Source organism: Carcharhinus amblyrhynchos, chromosome 9, assembly GCF_965287045.1.
Source record: "Carcharhinus amblyrhynchos chromosome 9, sCarAmb.v2.hapA, whole genome shotgun sequence".
In the NCBI taxonomy this organism is placed as follows: Eukaryota; Metazoa; Chordata; class Chondrichthyes; order Carcharhiniformes; family Carcharhinidae; genus Carcharhinus; species Carcharhinus amblyrhynchos.
Window position 1 is genome coordinate 13197221 of NC_137332.1, and position 13277 is coordinate 13210497.

A 13277-nucleotide genomic window follows, 5' to 3' on the forward strand; every position below is an offset into this window, starting at 1 on the left:
ATAGCTAGGGTGTAGAGAAAGATCAACTTAATACAAGGTAAGTCTATTCAAAAGTCTGACAGCAGCAGGGAAGAAGCTGCTCTTTAGTTGGTTGCTACGTGACCTCAGACTTTTGTATCTTTCTCCTAAAGGAAGAAGGTGGAAGAGAGAAAGTCCAGGGTGCGTGGAGTCCTTGATTATGCTGGCTGCTAAATGCATCCTCAGTGTACCTGAACAGGAGGGAGGCAACTAGGGGATTTTCACAGTAGTTTCATTGAGTGTTAATGTAAGCTTGTATGTGACAAGAATAAATAAACTTTTAAAAAAATCCTTAGTGGCTGATATTCCTGCAAAATGATTAGAGTTGTTTTACTCTGTTAAAGGCACTATATAAATGTAAATCATTGATGAAAATGCAAAAGGACCAGACATTAAAAATAAAAATTTACAGGGAATTGCAAATGCATGAACTCTGTTGCATTGCTTGTTAATGATTTATTGAACAACGTGTAAAATTGATTAACATTTCAATGTAAGTTTATATAGATGAACACCAAAAACTGGAGTCAAAGAACAAAAAACAAAGAAAGGTACACCACAGGAACAGGCCCTTCAGCCCTCCAAGCCAGTGCTGATCATGATGCCCTAACTAAACTAAAAAAAAGCTTCTGCCCTGTCCGTATCCCTCTACTTCTCCCTATTCATGTAGTTAGATGCCTCTTTAATGTTACTGCGTCCACCACCTCCTCTGGTAGTGCATTCCAGGCACGCCACCTCCCTGCATGAAAAACTTCCCCGCAGATCTGTCTCAAACATCCCCCCCCTCTCATCTTGAATCTGTGCTCCTTGTAATTGACACTTCCGCCCTGGATAAAAGCCTCTGTCTATCCAACCTGTCTGGGTCCCTCATAATTTTGTAGACCTCTATCAGTTCTCCCCTCAGCCTCCGTCTTTTCAGTGAAAACAATCCTAGTTTATTCAACCTCGCCTCATAGCCAACATCCTCAAGAGCAGGAAACATCCTGGTGAACCTTAGAATCATAGAACCCCACAGTGCAGAAAGAGGCCCTTCGGCCCATCGAGTCTGCACCTAACACAATCCCACCCAGGTCCTACCTCCATATCCCTACACCTTATACCCACTAATCCACGCATCCCTGGACACTAAGGGGCAAACTTTTAGCATGGCCAATCAACCTAACCTGCACATCTTGGGAAGAAACCGGAGTACCCGGAGGAAACCCACGCAGACACAAGGAGAATGTGCAAACTCCACGCAGACAGTGACCCGAGCTGGGAATCGAACCCAGGACCCTGGAGCTGTGAAGCAGCAGTGCTAACCACTGTGTTACCATGCCTTCTTTGCACTGTCTCCAAAGCTTCCACGTCCTTCCACTAATGTGGCGACCAGAACTTCATGCAATATTCTAAGAGTAGCCTAACCAAGGTTTTATATAGCTGCAACATGATTTCCCAACTCTTGTACTCAGTGCCCCAGCTGATGAAGGCCATACGCCTTCTTAGTCACCTTGACCATCTGCAGTGCCTCTTTTAGGGAGCTGTGGACCTGCACGCCCAGATCCCTCTGTATGTTAATGTTCCTCGGTGTTCTGCCATTTACAGTATGATTCACACCTAAGTGTCACAGTAATTTCATTGCAGTGTTAATGTAAGCCTACTTGTGACACTAATAAATAAATTAAAATAAATAACTTTGAAAATATAACTGATGTGCACTTTACAACCTGGCTGTTCCCAACAAAAACTGCCTGTTTGGGATTGAAGGTGTAAATAGATGAGATGTGCAGAATGGCAGTTTCTCAAGTCATTAATAATAATCTTATTAACAACCTTTAACCTGTGGCAGCTTTGATGAATATTTATGATATCTGTTCCGAAGGATTGGTGATGAGGGCGATGGAGAAGGTTGCTGTGAGAGTGTGAGGTTTTAAATGGGTATATATCACCCACTGGGATTGTTTCTAGAAGGCCTGTAAACTCTTATACCAGCACGTTGCGTTAAGCACAATGAAAAATACATTAATTGGATAAATAAAAAAAAAAGAGACCTCTGGTCTATCTAACTTAAATTAAAACTGGCACTATTAGGGCGAGGGCAATGTTGTGTGACAGTTCAGCTTTAATGGCTGTTTGTTTGGCAATGATTTGTTCAGTAATTTATGAAGCATCGGGTGTTAACATTCACCATTCCACTGAGATCGCAAAGTTAAATGGAGAAGAGAGAGCCATTGTAGCTCTTATAAAACTGAAGATCATCCCATCATCCAAGGGTTTTTTTTATTTACTTTCACTTCCCCATGCAGGGGACTATTCTGGTATGAATTGGTCTTTGTGTTTTTTCTTATTTATTCATGGGCATCACTGACTGGCCAGTATTTATTGCCCAAGAGCAGCTGAGAATCAACCACATTGCTGTGACTCTGGAGTCACATGTAGCCCAGACCAAGTAAACACAGCAGATTGCCTTCCCTAGTTTAAGTTTAAGTTTATTTGTTAGTGTCACAAGTAGGCTTACATTAACACTGCAATGAAGTTACTGTGAAAATCCCCTAGTCGCCACACTCCAGCGCCTGTTCTCCAAAGATCCTAACAACAGCACCTTCCAAGTCCACAATCACTTCCATCTAGACGGACAACGGCAGCAGATATATGGGAACACCACCAAGTTCCCTTCCAACTATAAAAACTAAACTAAAACTAAGTCACTCGCTGTCCTGACTTGGAAATATATCGCTGTTCTTTCACAGTCACTGGGTCAAAATTCTGGAATTCCCTCCCCAACAAAATTGTGGATCAACTCACAGCACGTGGACTGCAGCATTGCAGCATTTCAAGAAGGCAGCTCACCACCACCTTCTCAAGGGCAACTACAGATGGGCAATAAATGCAGGCCTAGCCAGCAAGGCCCATGTCCCGCGAATGAATAAAAAAAACTTCCACTGCAATAGAAACAGATCCATGTTGAAGTCCCAGAATAGCACCAGCCACACCAAACACCATTCTGACATTTGATTCACTGCTATATCAGCTAAGTATGTCGTCAGCCTCAAACAGAGGGCTGAACTTTCCAACCCTTCCCACCGGCAGGATCTTGCGGTCCTGCTGATGACTGCTCTCCACGGCGGGTTCGCCAGCGGTGTGACCGGTGAACAACATAAAACAGCGTTGACATCGACGGAACGGGGAGATCCCACCACTGCCAATGGTGACTTACCTGTGCCACCAGAAAACACACTGGGAGGATTGGAGTTGGGAGCTGTGGAAGAGGGTAACGATGAGGGGGGGGGGGGGGGGGGGGCGGGGGGGGGGGGGGGGGCGGGGGGGGGCGGGGGGGGGAGGCGGGTGGTGGGTTGTAATCCTGCCCAGAGGCTTCTGTGTGTTGTTGCCTGTTTATTTTATCTTAATTCTATCCGTCCCAGAGGAAGAAGATGAGGAATATTTCACATTGCTGCCACAAAGGCCAGCCAAGCAGCACACAAGGACCACAGAAGCTTTGATCTCTGCTGTCTTTGATGCAACGAAAGCAGCTTCCTTTTGCTTTGCAAGCGGTGCTGGAGGTACTGGGAGAAAACCACACACTGGTTGCCAGGTGCCCCCTGGCACAAGAGCACTTCCATCCTGTCCTACAAATTCAGAATGAGCCTCGGTGATGCCCAGAGCAACTGAGGTAGCAACAAAAAAGTCAAATGAATGCAGCTCTTGAACATAAGAACATAAGGAATTGGAACGGTTGATCCTCTGGGGCCCCTTGATCCTGCTCAGTTCTTCAATACTAGACATTCGTAACTGATCTAATGCTTCAGTAAAAGACCACTTAGCACACCATAACATTCAAGGCTATGGGCCAAGTGCTGGTAAGCAGGATAAGGTGGGCGGTCATGTTTTTCTCGCAGACTCAATGAGCTGAAGGGCCTCTTCAGGACCACACTGTATGATTCTATGAACTCCACTTGCCCGTCGGACTTGCCAGCTATACCCTCTGATTCCTTGGAGACCAAACATCTGCCTAATCTCAGCCTTAAGTGAAATCAACAATGGAGCATCCACGGCTCTCCGGGATAGAGAATTCCAAAAAATTCACAAACCTCTGAGTGAAGAAATGTCTCCTCAGTTCAATCCCAACTGATCGATCCCTCGTCTTGAGAGTCCGCCCATGTGTTTTAGATTGCCCAGCCAAGGGAAACAAGCTCTCCATGTCTACCCTGTCAGTTAAACCCCTTCAGAATGGTTTCCATGAGATCAGCTCTTATTTTTCTAAATTCCAGAAACATAGGCCCAACTTAGTCATCATAGGAAACCCCTTTTGATCCCAGGAAATTATCGAATGAACCTTCACTGTACGGTCTCCAAGAAAGTATAATCTTCCCCACAGGATTGGTGACGGCCTAGTGGTATTATCGCTAAACTAATAATCCAGAAACTCAGCTGAATTTCTGGGGACCCCAGGATCGAATCCTGACATGGTAGATGGTGGAATTTGAATTCAATGAAAGAAATCTGGAATTAAGAATCTACTGATGACCGTGAAACCATTGTCGATTGTCGGAAAAACCCATCTGGTTGACTGATGTCGTTTCGGGAAGGAAATCTGCCGTTCTTACCTGATCTGGCCTACATGTGACTCCAGAGTCACAGCAATGTGGTTGACTCTCAACTGTTCTCAGGAAACTAGTGGATGGGAATAAGTGCTGGCCAGCCAGCGATGCCCATATCACTCGAATGAATAAAAAAAATGGAGACCCATAACCACACACGACTCCAGATGTGGTCTCAATTAAAGCCCTATACAATTGCAGCAAGATTCCCTTATTCTTGTATGCCAATCCTCTTGCAATGAGGGCTAAAATGTAATTTGCCTTCCAGGTGCATTAGGGATGGAAGAGGGGGGGAAAGATAGAAATTAGAATCAAATTTAATATCCTGATCCCCTTTCCCTCCAGCCCCCCCATAGCCCTTAATCCCTTTAGCCCCTAGAGCTATATCTAATTTCCACTTGAAATCAGACAAGGTTGGCAGTGCAATGGTGATGGCATTAGCCCAGTAATCCAGAGGCCCAGGGCTAATTCTCTGGGATCAAGTGTTCACTTCCCACTATGGCAACTGAGGGAATTTAATTAATGAATCTAGTATTGAAAGTTAGTTTCAGTAATGGTGACCATGAAAATAGCAGCCTGTTGGTATATGGGTTAACACCACTGCCTTACAGTGCTAGGGACCCGGATTCAATTCTGGCCTCAGGTCACTGTTTATATTGAGTTTGCATGTTCTCCCCATGTCTGCGTGGGTTTCCTCTGGGTGCTTTGGTTTCCTCCCACAGTCCAAAGATGTGCCGGTTAAGTATCCGGCATCCATTATCTCTGCAGCTATCTCTTTCAGAGTCCCGAGGAATCTCTCTCCTTCCATTTCAGCAGATTTCAGATGAAGGCACTTCATAGAATCCCTAAGGTGTAGAAGAAGGCCAGTTGGCCCATCAAGTCCGTAAGACATAGGAGCAGAATTAGACCACTCGGCCCATCGAGTCTGCTACACCATTCAATCATGGCTACTAAATTATCCCTTCGTGGCCCAAAATTTGCAGTAAGTGGGTGGGATTTCAGGGATGGGGTAGAGAATGCCTGTGTACGCTAATCTGTCAGAGAATCAGTGCACATTCAATGGGCCGAATGGCTGTAGGATTCTATGATCCTATGATCATTGATTGCTGTTAAAAACCCATCTAGTTCGCAAATCTCCTTTCGGGAAGTAAATGCAACATCCTTACTGGTCTGGCCTACATGTGACTTGATCCAAGCTAATGTGGTTCACTCTGAAATGGCCCAGAAAGTTACTCAGTTGTATCAAACCACTACAGGTACCAGATGGCCTGCAGCAGTTCAAAAAGGCAGCTCAACATTACCTTCTCGAGGGCAATTATAGAGATAGTTGACAAATGCTGGCCACATCCCATGCTAATTTTCTGTGTATCTTATATAAGTACACCCAAGCCCACCTCAACATCAGCATTTACAAGTTTTGTGCCTCATAAATAATATTCTGCTTTTTTACTCTTTTTATGGCATGGTAGCACTGTGGTTAGCACTGCTGCTTCACAACGCCAGGGACCCGGGTTCAATTCCCAGCTTGGGTCACTCTCTGTGTGGAGTCTGCACATTCTCCCCGTGTCTGTGTGGGTTTCCTCTGGGTGCTCCGTTTTTTTCCCACACTCTGAAACTCGGGGTGGTTAGCTGCATTGACCCGGACAGGCGCTGGACTGTGGCAACTAGGGGAATTTCACAGTAACTTCATTGCGGTGTTAATGTAAGCCTTATCTGTGACTAATAAATAAACTTTAACTTTAACCTCACACTTTTCCACATTATATTCCTTCTGCTCCATAGAATTAGAATCCCGACAGTGCAGACGGACGCCATTCTGCCCACCTCTGCTACAGCATCCCACAAAGGCCCCATCTCCATAACCCCGTGCATTTACTCTGCCAATTCCCTTAACCTATGTACATTAGGGACACTAAGGAGCAACTTAGCATGGCCAATCCACCTAACTTGCACACCTTTGGACTGTGGGAGGAATCCGGAGCACCCAGAGGAAACCCACGTAGGCACTGGGAGAATACTTAAACTCCATATAGACAGCCACTCAAGATCAGAATTGAACCGGGTCCCTGGAACTATGAGGCAGCAGTGCCAACCATTATGCCACCATGCCGCTCCCTGGCATCCACCCACTTAATCTAATAGCCCTTTGTAGTCTCTTTGTGTCCTCCTCACAGCTTACATTCTCATCAGCAAAATTATATATATTACTGTTGGTCTCTCCCATTAACAGTCATTAGTTCCGATTGTAAATAGCTGACATTCCATCATCATGCCCAGTTAACTTTAAAATGTCCCATTTATCTCTATTCTCTGCTTCCTGTCAGTTGTGAATGGAGATGCCAGCGTTGGACTGGGGTAAACACAGTAAGAAGTCTCACAACACCAGGTTAAAGTCCAACAGGTTTATTTATCAAATAAACCTGTTGGACTTTAACCTGGTGTTGTGTGACTTTATCCTGTCAGTTGGCCAATCCTTGTACTAATATAAGACCCCAGTATCCTGCCCTTATCTTGCTTATTAATCTTTTGTAAGGTGGCATATTGAATGCCTTTTGGAAATTCAGGCATACAACATCTCCTCTCTCTTTTATCCAGGCTACTTATAGTTACATCCTCAAAAATCCACTCACAAATTTGTCAAACACGATTTCCCTTTCATAAAACAATGTTGACTTTATCTGATCACACAATGACTTTCCAAGTGCAATGTCAAGAACTCCTTAATAATAGATTCCAACATTTATCCAATGACAGCTGTCAAGCTAACTGGCCTGTCATTCCCTGCTTCTCTCTGCCTCCTTTCTTGAGAAGCAGTGTTACATTTGCCCATTTCCAATGTGTCGGGATCATCCTAGTAGACAAGGAATTTTGGCTAATCATTCCCAGCGCACCCATTATCTTTCAGAGTCCTGAGGAATCTCTCTCCTTCCATCTCAACAGATTTCAGATGAAGGCACTTCATAGAATCCCAATGGTGTAGAAGAAGGCCAGTTGGCCCATCAAGTCCATATGACATAGGAGCAGAATTAGGCCACTTGGCCCATCGAGTCTTCTCCGCCATTCAATCATGGCTGATATTTTCCTCATCCCCATTCTCCTACCTTTTCCCCATAACCCCTGACCCCTTTATTAATCAAGAATATATGCACCGACTCTCCGACAGAGCATCTTAACCAAGCCCACTTCCCTGGCCCTATTCCTGTAACCCCACATATTTCCCCCATTAATCCCTCTTGGAACACTATGGAGCAATTTTACATGGCCAATGCACCTAACCTGCACATCTTTGGACTGTGGGAGGAAATCGGAGCATCCAGAGGAAACCCACGCAGACACAGGGAGAGTGTGCAAGCTCCACACAGACAGTGACCCAAGCCAGGAATCGAACCCAAGACTCTGGAGTTGTGAGGCAGCAATGCTAATCACTGTACCACTTTACAGCCTTACAGACTGAACATCAAGTTCAACAACTTCCGAGCATGAACCTTCAGCCTATTTCCATTCATTTTCTTTCATTTCTTCTTTTCATCTCACTCATCCGTTTTTAATCACCTGTCACTCTCACTTCTATTTTTCTACTTCTCCATTCTCACTCTCAATCTTGTCTCCGAGCCACCTCAAATTCTAACTTTTGAGTACGTGATTTTACTGGCCGTTTCCACTGCAGCGCGGATGGAGAATTTGGCACTCAGCCAAATCACTGTTCACTGCAGCGTGACCGGAAAATCCTGCCGGCGTGAAGATTCCACCCAAAACGTTTAACGCCTCATTCAAAAGTCAAGAGGTTTCCGACAGGTCAGCAACCGGACTGGAGTGTCACTTTAAATTGTCTCTGTGGCGAGTGCGCGTTGTGAGATGTGAACCTTGACCTTGGGGCAGAGCGTGGTCACTGAGCCACAACTCACAGTGCATCAGGGAATGAGTGGGTCACACTCACAGCACTGCAAAGCAGACGCAGCTCCAGGGAGGTGGAATCAGTCACCGGCACAGGGAGCAGCTTGCAACCATAAAGGGAAAGAAAAGACCAAATCAGCTGCGGGAGGCAGAGTTGACCTTTCAGCACTCTCAGAGACTGAGTGCCATTACACAGCCAGGCTATTCTCAGCTTGCTGATGGCACCCTACCACAAGTACGCAAGTTAGCCTCTTTGCTGCTCTATCTGCTGCTGACACGAGTCATCCATCCCCAGGCATCCACCTTACAATTGCCTCAGGGATCTAGCTTTTTTCTCGGAGTTACTGGTAGCTCACACAGCAGGGAGCGCTGGGACAGCCTTGAGAATCACTCCCTGATGTCGCAGTCTGCTGTGGAACATTCCAGCAATAATCCCGTACTTGGCATCAAATCTCATCAGGGCAAAGTGATTAATTGGTCCTCAGTAAAGCTTCTCAATGCATTGTTTCAGGGTTTTTCTTAACAGATATAACAGATATAAATGGTTCCATTTCTATTTACTTTGTTCTTTGCAACCATTGCACGTTCTTTAAGTTAACCTTTCTTAATTAGTGTCACAAGTGGGCTTACATTAACGCTGCAATGAAGTTACTGTGAAATTCCCCTGGGTCGCCACGCTCCATGTTCGGGTACGCTGAGGGAGAATTTAGCGCGGCCAATGCACCGAACCGACGCATCTTTAGGACTGTGGGAGGAAACCGGAGCCCTTGGAGGAAACCCACACAGACATGGGGAGAACACGCAGACTCCGCACAGACAGTGACCCAAGCCGGGAATCGAATCCAGGCTCCCGGCACTGTGAGGCAGCAGTGCTAACCACTGTGGCACCGTGCCACCCTTCGTTTCTTGTTACATTTCATAGGTCATCATTGGGATAACAAGTCACTAAATATTTTTAAGGCGAAGGTCGATAGATTCTTATAATAACAGCAAAATACTGCGGATGCTGGAATCTGAAACTAAAACAGAAAATGCTGGAAAGTCTCAACAGGTCTGACAGCATCTGTGGAGAGAGAATAGAACTAATGTTTTAAGAGAGGGTGATCCTTATACACAATATAAATATACATATGGAGGAGTGTCGGGTCTACTGACGCTGCAGATTCTGACTTTGTACCTGAAGCACTCTTAGAAGTGGAGATACATTTGTAAATAAAGGGAATCTGGTGAGGAGTTAGTTCAAGGACCAGGTCACTTCTGTCCTTTGGAGGGAGAAGATTGGTTCTGTATGTAGCTTGCAGGGCGCCACTCCACAAGTATGTGACGAGATAAAGAGTCAGGTCTCCATGAACTTCCACTGACAGTACAGGGATTGGACCCACGCCATCAGCATCGTTCCACATCACAAAGAACAAAGGTGGGTCGTGCGAGGGCTGCTCTTGGATGTTGCTTCGAGAGTTGCCTAGTGCTTCACGTCGTTAGTGTAAGCTTAAACTGGACCATCTGACGGGCAACACAACAGCTCAGTGACTATCACTGTTTGCTGTGCAGATACATGGATTTGGGCCAGTGTCTGCGGGAGTTTGCACATTCTCCCCGTGATTGCGTGGGTTCTCTCCGGGTGCTCAGGTTTCCTCCCACATCCCAAAAACGTGCTCTTAGGCTGATTGGTGTAACAAATTGTCCCTAAATTAGTCTTCCCTCAATCTTCCCCAATAGGTGTAGACAAAGGTCATGGGTAGAGGAGGGCACTTATAATTTTAAAATGGCAGCGCGGGCTCGTTGGGCTGAAGGGCCTGTTTCCCGTGCTGCTCTTTGTTCTAAAGTATTAATCGACAGTCATCGATACAAACTCTAAAGTTTCTAAAGCTTTTTAAAAGTTTTTTTTAAACTTGAGCAAAAGAGTTGTATGTTTATATTGTGTGATTCTCGAAGAAAACCTTCAAACTTTTACTGGAAAACTGCTAGAAAATTCACAGAAGGTGACCTGAATAAGCTTTTTTTCCCACTGATTCTCAGGGTTTTCAGTTATGGCTGACCTGCTGTTGGAAGGTCCCAACACTTCTTAAAAATTAATTTACAGAATATGGGTGTCACTGGCTGGACCAGCATTCATTGCTCATCTCTAACTGCCTTCTATTTCTGAGGGCAACTGAGAGTCAACCACATTGCTGTGGCTCTGGAGACACATGTAGGCCAGACCAGGTAAGGACGGCAGATTTCCTTCTCAAGGTCATTAGTGAACTAGATGGGTTTTTACAACAGTTGACAATGGCTTCATGGTCACCATTAGGCTTTTAATTCCAGATTTTCGTCCAGCTCAAATGTCACCATCTGCTATGGGATTTGAACCCGGATCCTCAGCTTTTGCCCTGGGTTTATGGATTACAATTCCAGTGACAATCCCATTATGCCACCATCTTGTTTGAAATTTGGCATTCTTGTGTTTGTCTCACAAGGCAAGTTACCGGAGTTGAGGGGATTGAGCTATGAGGAGAGGCTGAATAAACTAGGCTTGTACTCGTTAGAGTTTAGAAGAATGAGGGGAGATCTCATTGAGACGTATAAGATGATGAATGGGATGGATAGGATAGAGGTGGAGAGACTCTTCCCGCTCAAAAAAGACAGTAGGACTAGGGGGCACAGCCTCAAGATAAAGGGGGGGCGGTTTAGAACGGAGTTGAGGAGGAACTTCTTCACTCAAAGGGTGGTGAATATCTGGAATTCTCTGCCCGTTGAAGTGGTGGAGGCTGCCTCGCTAAATATTTTTAAGAAGCGGGTTGATGGGTTTTTGATAAGAGAGGGGATTAAGCGTTATGGGGAGAGGGCGGGAAAGTGGAACTGAGTCACGACAGATCAGCCATGATCTTATTGAATGGCGGGGCAGGCTCGAAGGGCCAGATGGCCTACTCCTGCTCCTATTTCTTATGTTCTTATGTTCTTATGTTAAGACAAGATGGAAATCTACGACAATGATTAATCCTAGCAATCGGTTAGGATTGTGTTCACTGGAGTTCAGAAGAACGAAGGCAGGGATCTCATAGAAACCTTTAAAACTTTAACAGGACTAAACAGGGTAGATGCAAGAAGGATGTTCCTGAGACTAAATAGACTGGGTCTGTACTCGTTGGAGTTTAGAAGGATGAGGGGGGATCTTATAGAGACGTATAAGATAATGAAAGGAATGGATAGGGTAGAGGTAGAGAGATTCTTCCCGCTCAGAAAGGACAGCAAGACTAGAGGGCACAGCCTCAAGATAAGGGGGGGGGGGGGGGGCAGTTTAGAACGGAGTTGAGGAGGAACTTCTTCACTCAAAGGGTGGTGAATCTCTGGAATTCTCTGCCTGTTGAAGTGGTGGAGGCTACCTCGCTAAATATGTTTAAGTCACGGGTAGATAGGTTTTTGACAGGCAAGGGAATTAAGGGTTATGGGGAGAAAGCGGGAAAGTGGAACTGAGCCACTTCAGATCAGCCATGATCTTATTGAATGGCGGGGCGGGCTTGAAGGGCTAGATGGCCTACTCCTGCTCCTATTTCTTATGTTCTTATGTTCTTATAACCAGGGGGTCACACTCCGAGGACACAGGGTTAGACCGTTTAGGACAGAGATAAGGAGACTTTCATTCATCCAGAGAGTGGTCATCTTGTGCAATCCGCTACCACAGAAAGTAGTTGAGGTCAAAACATTGTGGATGCAATCTTCACACAACGCTTCTGCTGCAGCAGGGTTGGAGAATTTTGTGGCCAGCCAAATCTCTGTACATTGCAGCGGGATGGGAAGATCCCATCGGCGTGTTCTGTGATAAGATTCTAATTTGTATGTTATCAAGGAGCATTTAGATATAGCTTTTGAAGCAAAAAGGATCAAACAATATGAGGGGAAAGGCAGGATCAGACTGTTGAGTTGGATGATCAGCCATGATCATAATGAATGGTGAAGTAGACTCAAAGGGTCGAATGGCCTCCTGTTCCTCCTATTTTCTATGTTTCTGGTCTCCCAGCTATGGTGGAAGCTAGCTGAAAAGTGAGCCACATTGCCAAAGATTTTCATCCTGGTCTTGTGAGACAAACACAACAGATAAGCACTCCATGTACAAGGGGAGAGTAATCAGATCGGGCATCTCCAGTAACAATATGGTGGCACAGCGGTTAGCACTGCTACCTCACAGCACCCGGGACCCCGGTTCGATTCCAGCCTCAGCTCACTATATGTGTGGAGTTTGCACGTTCTCCCCATGTCTGTGTGGGTTTCCCCTGGGTGCTCCAGTTTCCTTCCACAATCCAAAGATGTGCGGATTAGGTTGATTGGCTATGCTAAATTAACCCTTAATGTCAGGGGTCTAACAGGATAAATACACGGGATTACGGGGAGAGGGCCTGGATGGAATTGTGGTTGGTGCAGATTCAATGGGCCGAATGGTCTCCTTCTGCATGGTAGAAATTCTATGATTCCCGCTGGTGGAAGATGGCTTGCTGTTTGTTGGCGACAGGATTCTCTGGTCCCGCTGCTGTCAATGGGATTTCCCAAACATATCATCCCAGGCTGCCACAAGACCCACGGGCAGGGATGAGCTGCTGGAGGGACTGGAGAATCCTGCCGGCATGAGTGGCTGGAGAATCCCAGCCAATATTTTTTTGGGCTGACAGCAGCGTACCACTTGTGTGGCCTCTGCAGTTTTGGCTCAGTAGCAGAGTGAAACAGCTTGCTGAACCCCCCTTGTTCATGGTTTTGAGATACTTTGCTTTTCCATGATAATTCCAGGTGTACTTGGCACTTTCCAGGTCCGAA